General features: G+C 40.1%; 1 long non-coding RNA gene across 1 annotated transcript; it reads left to right on the plus strand.

The window, feature by feature from the left end:
* The first annotated feature begins 984 nt into the window (after positions 1-984).
* On the plus strand, positions 985-6872 carry LOC146683603 (uncharacterized). Its single transcript, XR_014917533.1, has 3 exons — positions 985-1116; positions 6566-6620; positions 6810-6872. It is a non-coding gene; the product is annotated as an uncharacterized LOC146683603 (long non-coding RNA).
* Positions 6873-11242: the final 4370 nt, after the last annotated feature.

Consider the following 11242-nt stretch of genomic DNA (forward strand, 5'->3'; position numbering starts at 1 on the left):
ATGGCAAATTGAACCTCCCCCACCCTCATTCAGATCTGGCCTTCGGAACTATTTTGGTCTTCATGTGACGTATGACCCTGAAGGTAAGCGCGTCATGGACAAAAGTAAAACCGTATGTCGGATGTGCCATGCAATGCTCAATTACATGGGTGGGAACTACTGCGTTAGCGCAGTTAGCTCGTTAACGTGTTGACGCCGCCCAGCCCCACGCACGGGGATGGTAGCTCATTAACGGAGATTTGCCGTGTTGTGGCGTTAACGTGATTTCAGATTAACGCTGACAGCACTAGTGGGAACACAACGAATATGACTGCACATTTACTCCGACAGCATCCTAGTGCAAAGACAAGTGGAAGCAGACAAAAACAACAAAACTTTACCCGAGTCATTTAGACAGCCGTTAGCACATGATTTTCCTTATGGGGACCTGATATGTTTAATATGCTGCTGAGAATATAGCCCAGAAGAAGCGTATAGTATAGCTTTTATTTTGGAAAGAGCCATTTCTCTGTAATAAACTCTCTTTTCCAAAGATGAGTGATTTCTCAATCAGATATATTTATTTTTTTATTACTTTTTGTTTCAGCAACATTAAATTTAAAAACTGTACTTTTGAGTTACAATATATATTTATAATTTTAATAAATGACAAATTAAAAAAGCATGAACATTTTTTGTATTGAAAAAATATCGAACCGTGTCACCAAAGTACCGAACCGTGAATTTTGTGTATCGTTGCACCCCTAATACATATATATATATATATATATATATATATATATATATATATATATACATATTAGGGGTGCAACGATATTCGTATCGATATTGAACCGTTCGATACAGTGCTTTCGGTTCGGTACGCATATGTATCGAACAATACAACATTTGTAATTTATTTTATCAACTTTCCTTCTGACGATGCTGTCTGTGTTGAGCGCTCAGTGAATCTGCGTTCGACTACTCCGCCTAGGCTGCACTGTCGAGCGCAGATCCACTGAGCGCTCAACACAGACAGCATAGTCAGAAGGAAGAGCGCAGGGCACCTCCCCCACCCCTCATTCAGATCTGGCGTTTGGAATTATTTTGGTTTTCATGTGACGTATGACCCTGAAGGTAAGCGAGTCATGGACTAAAGTAAAACAGTATGTTGGATGTGCCATGCAATGCTCAATTACATGGGTGGGAACTAGTGTGTTAGCGCAGTTAGCTCGTTAACGTGTTGGCCGTCTAGCCCCATGCACGGGGCGATCGGCGGTAGCTCGTTAACGGAGATTTGCCGTGTTGTGGCGTTAAGGTCATTTCAACGAGATTAACCTGAAAGCACTAGTGGGAACACAACGAATATGACTGCACATTTACGCCGACATCATCCTAGTGCAAAGACAAAAACAACAAGCATGCTACTAACTTTAGCCGAGTCATTTAGACAGCTGTTAGCACATGATTCTCCTTATGCTGCTGAGAATATAGCCCAGAAGAAGCGGATAGTATAGCTTTTATTTTGGAAAGAGCCATTTCTCTGTAATAAACTCTCTTTTCCAACGATGAGTGATTCCTCAATCAGATACAGGGCTCGCAAAATCGCTAGCCCGACGTCCGGGGGCTAGCGATTTTTTTCAGACGGGCTACCCTGCCCGTCGGGCTATTGTAGGAAGGAAAAATATATGTCAATGCTTTTGCATTCTTTCAGAAATGTAGCTGGGTAATTATGTCATTGGCATCGGTGAGCCACTGTCAATATGTGACATATTGAAATCGCGTTTGAATTTGCGCTTGTTTTTTTGCTTTCACTTTGCAATCGTGCGAACTGTGTATAGAGAGCGACAGCACTGATCTGTGAGTGATGATAATTTGTGCACCAATTCCTCTGACATCGTCTTATTAATCGTTAGCTTACTATGCAAACATGACAAGTGAAATCTCCCGCAGCTTAAACATGTGAGAGGTTGATCGCGCAGAGAATCGCTGAGCTTATGTGAGTCCGTGTGTAAAAGCAGCAGTATATATATTTTAGTTCTGCTGAGCCAAATAAGACAGGTCGGGGTGAAGAAGTGACAGCCAAAGAAAAGCTTACCACAAAATGGAGAAGTTATGACAAATCAGACTATAAGGCAAAAAGAAAGTGCAGCTTTATGGTTTCATGGACAAAAGAATTTCTGTGGCTGCAATATGACGAGCTAAATAACCAGGGCTGCACATAAGTGGTCCGCAGGTGCGCATTCGCTGTCAAAATAAAAAACACGCACAAGGGTTAGGGTTAAATTTAAAAACTGTACTTTTGAGTTAAAATATATATTTATAATTTTAATAAATGACAAATTAAAAAGGCATGAACATTTTTTTTGTATCGAAAAAATATCGAACCGTGACACCAAAGTATCGAACCGAACCGTGAATTTTGTGTATCGTTGCATAAGGACGACACATGATGTATATATATTTCTGTCTGCTCATGTGTTCTTGTGTTGTCATAAGACCTCCATGTCCCCACATTGCATCAGTCTTACTAAAGACAAGTATGCGTAAGCAGCAAATCAGCCATAGTATTCAGCTATCAGGCAATAAGAAGACGAGCATGCTGACCAAGCTGATATTATTACCAACCCTATTCAGGTTCTTCTCACAAATATAAAAATGGGCATTTTCTCAGGTATTAGAGGTGCATGTACAAATGAACAGCTGTGGTCAACAAAAACATGCTGTGATTCTTATCACCAGAAAATCCATGCAATTTGTGTAGGGGTAGCTTTTTTTTTCTGTCAGCTCAATTTGCTGGATTTCCATAACCCCCCACCCCTGCTGTTCCACAGCCTCCGCTCACACTGGCCAGCAGGAAATAGGCATTCGATGCTTTTCTAGATGACTTCCTGAAAGAAATGAATCTCTCACAGAAAATGAGAACAATGAATAATGAAACGCTGGATGGGATGTGCCTGACCCATGCTATTCATACAACCTGTGCCATCTCTCAGAGCCAACTATGAAATTGAAGGTTGTGATCACAGGGCTGGAAAGAGCCATGGGCAGGACCATTAGAATGGAGGGAAACAAATAGGTTTTCTTGGATGCACATATAATCATTTGATTTAGGCTACATGTAGACCAGAGCGCCTCAGTCAGGATAAATGTCACGTTTTGAAACTCTCAAACAGATTACATTTTTCTTGCTTTATTCATAACATCCCACGTGTCTTCTGGGAATAGCTGTGTTTTCAATCACAGCTTTTTTGACAACTTTTCGAGGCTGTGTCAAACTGAAAATGTGCGATCTAAAACTTTCTGTACACTGCACTGTACAGTTTATGCCTTGAGTATAATTGGATGCAAAGTTCCTCAGGGAAGAATACAGTGAGAACAGAACAGACCATTTTCAGTCTGTGCAGCCACTTTACAGGAAGAAAAGTGTTTTAATGGCATTGTAACCCCACAGAGAAAATAATCCACCAATAAGAGAAAATACAGCCGTGCAGTGCCGCAAGAATGTCGGGCCCAGGAGGTATTTCAGGTTTTGAAAGCCTGCTTCTCCGCCTCACATTAGCCTCAGCAGGACAGCTAAGAAAAGACGGAAAAAAAAATTGCTTGCGCCCTTTTAAAAAAGAGAGAGAGAGAGCGAGAGACAGAGACCGACCACAGCCCTCGAGCTACAGCTGCAATCCTAACATGAAGGAGTCAGCTTGAGCACTAACAAATCTTTCTAATCCCTTTCAACATAGAGCAGCATTTACCAGACCCCTGCTCCTCCAGGGTCTTAGAGAGAGACAGTGTGTGTGTGTGTGGGTGTGTGTGTTCATAGTCCTGTCAGTTAGGGTAAGTTAGGATGAGCGAAGGACTTTTGAGAGTCACTAGTAGGAGAGACGAAGCACCGTGGCCACTCAGTATGAAACTCCACACTATGCTGTAGAGCTATCATTTACCCTATGGGGGCCTGGGTGGCTTACTGCCTGTGTGTTACCAAAAGCTGTGAATCGCAAGATCAAGTAATTACTGAACACTGTGGAGGCTCCTGAGTGTGTATTTTTTATGTCACACATTTTGGTTGAAGTGAATGACTTTGGTGATCATTTGGCTGTATATAATTGCATCGAACGCAGTGATAGGGGTCCCTATCTGACACCCGGCGAGGAGCGCTGCGTCTCAGGTCACCGGGCTCTGTTTACGAATCATTGATTTTGCTGTACTACAGCGAATGACACAAGGTGCAGCCTCACCTCATCACGGACGCTCCTAGTGAGGCGCCAGCAAATAGAGAAAGCGGTGAAGGGTGTGGAGGTGGGGACACGGTGAAGTGTCGTAGCGGTCCAATTATGTTTTTGTTATAAAACCATAATTGCAGGGACCCCTTCAGCACTGGCTAATTCTACCACAGTCGTCGATTCCAGTGTAATCCACTGCGTCATTTTCATCTTGGAAATGCTGGAATGGGTAATCAGATGATTGATTGAAGAGAAATGCTTTACTGACAGAATACTGACAGGGACACAGCTGGCTGCCTGTCAAGGGGGGATGGCTGAATGATATATGAGTATCCACACTCAAAACAAAGCAAAAAAAAAACAAAACGCCCACATTTGCAAGGTGATATCGTAACCCTCAGTAGAATCTGTGTTCACCCATTATCGGAGGACGTGAAGCATATCCGAAGACCTTTTTGCCTCTCGACTGTTGATTACATTTGTGATTTGTGTTTTTTTTCCCTTTGCGCTCTGCCTCAAAATCCTTAGCAGTGAAGCCATAGCATAAGACATCTGCTTTCAACACTTCCTTATTAAAAATGATTATATGCATATCAAACTCGAGCTACTTACCATGACACGTTCAGTGATAAAAATCAGCAAAGAATTTAATTTCACTTTGCCACCTGCACATCAAATCACCGTCTACTTCGTCCCCAGTTTTAATGAATGCTGTGACTACTGTGCAGCAGGGTGGTATTGAAATGCAAGTATACTCCCACACATACAGTCTCATAGCTCATTTTAGGTACAGACACCGATCATTAGAGGGAGAAAACATAATAGAGGTACACTCCTCCAAAGGCTTACCACTGCAGAAAGGTGCTGGGGAATGATAATTATAGTAATAGATATTGTGCTATAAATAAAGTTTGAAATGCTAAAAATATTATGCAGCCTTGCCATCGGTGCAATAAAACATGCACTATAATAAGTATGCACTATAACTCCAAAGCTGCACAGTGTATTCTTTGGAAGTGTAGCTTTTAATGCATTCTATTGGATTCTATTGTTCACACATGGAAATCAAATGCATAAGAATAAGATAATTTATGTGGAAGAAAGAAATTGTTAAGACAGAGCTGCTGTGTTCTGATTGATGCCGAGGAAAAGTGGTATCGACTGACGAGAGTCTCTTTATTATGTTTATTGATTGTGTTTTGGTGTGCTCTGGATTAAAGCCACATGTCCACGCTCTCATTTTCAGATAAGAAGGGCACGGGGAAAAAATTGCTGCTTCAGGTAATGAAATATGAGGATCTATTGAATTGGAAAAATAAATGCTTTCGAAAATATTGCTCTACAAAGCTAAACTGACAGGGCTCTGCAACCATCATTATTTATTGCGAGGGAGCGAGCTGGGGAGGATGACATACTGTAGTTCAGTGCCGTTCAGCATTTTTCCTGCAACAAGACACCGCGCAACGGCTAGACTGTCTCCACATAAAAGGCTGGGCTAAGAGAAAAAGTGCACGGGGCAATATGCGTAAAGAAAGCAGGATCAATAACCAATCTGTGAAGCAGAGAGGGTCAGGTGGAGCATGGGGAGGTTATCATATACTGGACTTCAACACGCGTAATGGAGGAGTCCTCTGTGTTTTGGACTGCTCTAAGATACAGTGTTGCTCACAGGAGCATCTGTGGATAGTAAACAGAGTGGAAAATGCTTTTGCGTGGCATGCAGCGGCGAATCCACTCAGAATTCCATTACACCATTTTCAGATGCCTCAATAAAGACCAATTGACACAGTTATCTAATGATTTTTTTATGTAAGTAACAAAGTTTTTATACCCGGTGTTGTGGATAGTGTCTCAAGCTTTTTTGCCTTTTGGAGACCAAAATACGGCCTGGTGTGTGGCTAATTGTCCCAGTAGTCTTTGCTGAGGATTTGTGGGCATTTGAAAGTTCCTCTTTTCTTCTTACCTGGTTCTTTTATCATAATATTCATCCAGTATATCTTTTCTTTGTACATATCCAAACAATTTCAGCCTTGTTTCTCTAACTTTGCACCTGTGCTGCTTCTCTGATGTACTTTTTACGATCTTGTCCATCCTGAGCAAAATCAGCCTCCAGCGCACCCTCCTGTGTTTTTGTTAGTACAACCATCTCCAAACCAACTCTCACTCTAAACCTTCCCTTTGACTTTTGCTGCTTTCGTTCAGTCACAAGTCACCCTGACACTCATCTCCACCCTCTCCACATCTCCCTGCCTGCTCTCCCTCTTGTGCACTGCCTGTTGATTTGGATGGTTAACCTCAGGTATCTAAACTCATCTATCATCACTACCTTGCTTCTTGCTTCTCTTGACATTCATTCCTCTTCTCTCCAGTACATATCTCCACCTCTCCAGGCTCCCTTCCACCTGCTCCCTAATATCGCTACAGGTCAGTGTAATCTGTGAATTAGGATAGGCTAAAGTTTACCACACACACACACACAACAAAATCTGCATAGTATACACAAAACTAGGATTATGCAACAATACTATTAGTAATACTGTTCTGTGTATATATATATGTTCCACATGACGTTTGCATCCAAAAACTTCCAGATTTCATGTCATTTTTTCGCAGCACGCTCGGAGTGCAAAGGCAGTAATGGATACAAGAACTGAGGACACTGCTTGATCGCATGATAGCAACTCGTAAATCACAAGATAGGTCCTAAAGAATGCAATGTCTTGTCATCCTTTTTGACTAATGACGATTCTAAACATTATTAAATAGAACTTGAAACTAGTGACAACCAATTAGAAAACATTTCTGCTATTCCATGACTCTTCCTGGAAGCTATATTCATCTTTTATAGGTAGTTTACAATGCTGGGTGTGATGGATTACTTTCTAACTTTGTTACTTTGTAACACTTTACTGTTATGCAGTAATGTAACACTTTACTAAATTTATTAAATATGGTTACGATACTGTTGTTCCTTATGTTACAGAGGTTCTTCAGTTATCTGCACTAAAGCAGACAGAAAGAAAGAAAATCATCCTCTTTCTTTCCTTTCTGCACACTCGGACTTCAATCAGCTTATTTCAGTTTGTGTGCAGGAGAAAGAAAATGGTGGCACGGTATGGGGATACTGCTTTTGAGGAGTGGAGTTGTGGACATTTATTGCACACAAGGATAAGAGCATGATGGTAAAGTGGAAACTGCGTCCAAGACAGAAACAACAGCATTATATTGCTAACACAACTTTGGCTCTCTGCAAGCATCTGCAAAGGCAGGCTGCTACTGCATTCATGTGTGTTCGGTCTCCATTTCTAGAAATGTAAAATAAAGATTATTTTTTGAGCGTGACCACTCTGAGTTCAGTCTTTCTCTTTCGCCAAAAGAATTCAAAAGAACGGGATTTAACACATGCTAATGCAAAGCTACAGAGTAACATTTCAGTGAGATATATGAACTTGTTTTTAGACAGTGCATCTTGGATCTGGAGAATTTTCACTTCCATTGGCAAATCTTTTTATATTTTTTTATATTTTTATTTTCAAGCAAAAATATCTTGTATTAAGTGAAAAAAATTTGCCAATGAAACAAGTTACTCTGTTATATGTAGCTGATTGTGTCTTATTTTAAGTGTGATGAGATCTTTTTGACTGGAACAAATATACTTGGTAAGATTGAGTTTTTGCAGTGTAGCCAAGAACCCAGCAGCCAGACCCTGAGCGGTCAGACTTGACTAAGGATGTGTGTTGGTGTGTGGGACTGTAGCTTAAGGTTTATATTGTTAACTAGTAATTATGAGACAAGCTCTTTCAGGTCACTTTATGGAGTAACAACAAAGTAATATAACAAGTAGTGCAACTAATTCCTTTCTCCAACATTAAGTAATGTACTGCACTGAAAAGGAACGAGAAATGTGTAATACGTTACTTATCTTGGGCAACAACCTCCACCCTACTAGTTTATTTTTTGTAGGCCAAGTAAAATCCTCTGACTCTTTGCTGTGCAGCTTCCAGAGTGTGGAGGGGAGCACTGTCTTGCATGAAGTGCCATTGCCATTTTTAGGCAGGTGATATGTGTCAGGGTAACATTCAGGACCCACAGTTTTCCAGGAGAATACTTCACTGAAGTGAAATGCTTATTATTATTCCGTCAGTGGTGTCAATGTTCTGATCCATGCATATCAAACTACAGCTCTCTCATTTCCTATTGTGTAGAGATGTTATCCACTAGTAAGTTTTTTAATATACAAGAATACATTGTGATGTAAATTCCAGAGTGAGAATATGGTATTTTTTCATAAATGCACTTTTATGAAACTGTTCCATCACATTTTATTTATAATATTATCTCCGTCTGCAGGTTTTGCTACTGCTTGTGGATTATTTAGCACAAATTGTCACTCGCAATTGTATGGGAGCTTCATAAAGAGCTAAGAAAAAATGCACTGGTTCCACTTGTTTAGGCTATTTGCCAGATAGAAGCTATGGGGCTAGAGGCAGACAAGCTGTCTCTAAGAACTAAATCTAAAAATACACTCCATAATATTTATTTTTACTTGCCATCTTTTACCAGGTGTGTTCCTATGATTTGTATCATTGTTATTATCAATGCAAGCAGTATCAGCAGCTGAGCTTACGTGCTGGAAGTATTACCACAAATTCTCTTTATGTATAATGAATGCAGATGTTTCAGCACAGACAGCACAGACTTATAGTGTACTGAACTATACAGGTATGTGCTGTTAGTGAAAATGCAATATTGTAAAATGGAGGAAATATTAAGATTGTGCAATATTTAAATTAACAACAGACCTAGAACTGACTGGTCTGTTGCCTTTTGGAAAAGGGTGTTTGAAAACATTTATGCATTAGCAAGTAAATGAAAAGCTGAAATTAGTCATGCAAAGGTGAATACTGTCATATTTGTGAGTGATTCACATTAATCGAGTCTCTGGTGTGCTTATGAGAAACCAGGCTTGCCAACTAGATTTACTCTGGCCTGACAGAGTATTTCTACTGGATCTGATCAATGAGTCACCTATCCACACTTTAATTACCTGTTTGGTCAGAAAAAAAACCATCCCACACTGTGTAACTGTACATTAGGTCTAAATGAGTTGGACATTTTAAGAAGGTAGAGAAGAAAGGATCATTAGGAGATTATAAACTGAGTTCATCTTCTTCAAACCAGCACTCCGCAGGCACTGATGTTTCCCTTTCATAACTGGAAGCAGAAAAAAACAATAAAACCTGGATGGAACCAAGAGGGTGTTAGTGACAGGTGTCACAGTTAAATGGTGCCATATGTGTGTATGAGAAAAACTGTCTGAATTTAAACACAGCACACAAAATTACTTGATCTCAACAACATCCCGACAGCACTACTTCACCTCTGAGCTGTTGCATAAGAATTAATTTATAGGAAAACCTCAAAAATACCTCATTAAAGAAGTTCTTAAAGACGCTTAGCTCTGATGCTTTGATATATTTACTGGCTGATTGGTATAATTACAGTTTACCCAATGTTTTCATTCACTGAACTCCCTAAAAGGAGACAAAATTCAGTGAACATGAAGAGCTAAGGTATGGTTCTGCTCCAGCTTGTCAGGAACCCCTCACTGAGTCCAGCTGTCTTTATGGTTCTGGTTTAGCAAAACTCTCAGCAGGCCAGCTCCTAAAACAGGAGAGAATCTCAGCAGGAACCATATGAGGAGCATACAGTATCAGTCGCTGATTTACTAGCTGCATGAAGAGTATCTCAACTGATCTTTAGCTTGGAATTCTTTGTTTTTTTGCTAAGTGTAGCAATTATAAAATTAAATATATACTATACATTTAGTATGCCCAATAGTTTTCCTTTACCTGGCTTCACTTACACGTGCCATAACATCAGATGTCCTGCTTATTAATGGTTACATGAAGGGGGCTGCGAAATCTATAAGTCAGAGACTAGAAAATCAGAGATCTAGTTTTCCAGCTTAGCTATGAGTGTGAGGATGTTAGTGTTGGCAGTATATGACTTATCACACAGTAATGAAAGCAGAGGCAGCGGCAGCTTAACTACCACACTAGTCTCCCATGAGTCTTGCGTCAAACACTACAGGTTCATTTACTAAGAGCTGATGCAGCCATCCAGAAAAATCTAAGTTCAAACCTTTGTTAATGAGATCAACAAATGCTATAGGTTTTCATCGACTTGTAGTCAAGCAGCGTTAAGCCCGTTTCCAAAGACAACAGTCAACTGCATTCACAAGACTGCAGTAATTTACAGGATGGATGCAAAAAGGCAAAAAGCTTCATAACAGAATGCTGTTTTGTAGACAGAAGGCTTTCGCTTCGATGTTAATGATGTCTCTTTTGAAGTTTGATGTTTTCAAAGTAGAAGTGTAATATAGTGGAGCACAGTAGTATATAACATAGAAATAGTAGGTTAAACTTAAGCACTTAAGTAAAATATTAGGGTAAATGTATTAAATTGGAGTCAATCCCTGGCCCTGACCCCGATTTGATCCAATGGTGATGGTTGTAGTTGTGGTGAGGTTGTTTTAAGATATACCTTACTCTTGTCTAGTGGCACTGATGAGGACCTCTGGATGTCAGTGCCACCCATACTACTTCTCCTGTGGACACACTCCAAAAAGTGATCAAAAATCAGACTTGACTCACCTTTTCTTTTTTCATCTCTCTCTCTCTCTCGCCCTATTTCTAGGATCTTCTGCCACACCAAACCTCTGCATTTCCTAAGAATCAAATCACTTGTTACTCTATATAAACAAGAAGCTTTAAGGAGTGTAATAACTCACTCAGTTAATTAAAGCTGGTAAAAGATCAATAAAGCTCCAGGTCCCTCTTTCCTCATTTTTCCGTATTAATTAAAGATACTCACTTTGAAGAGTGTTTTTTTTTCTTTTTCTCTTCTGTATCTGGTTAATTAGAGACTTTGAAGCAGTGAAAAGCTCCAAACTTGATGAATGAAACAACAGTAAATCAAATTAAGTTGCATGATCTTAATCAAAATGTGAGCCACTTTGCACTGATCCTGTCAGCTTAGACCTG

Source organism: Copadichromis virginalis, linkage group LG22, assembly GCF_057382275.1.
Source record: "Copadichromis virginalis isolate Kocher_CV1m ecotype Utaka linkage group LG22, C_Virginalis_male_GT1.1, whole genome shotgun sequence".
NCBI lineage: Eukaryota > Metazoa > Chordata > Actinopteri > Cichliformes > Cichlidae > Copadichromis > Copadichromis virginalis.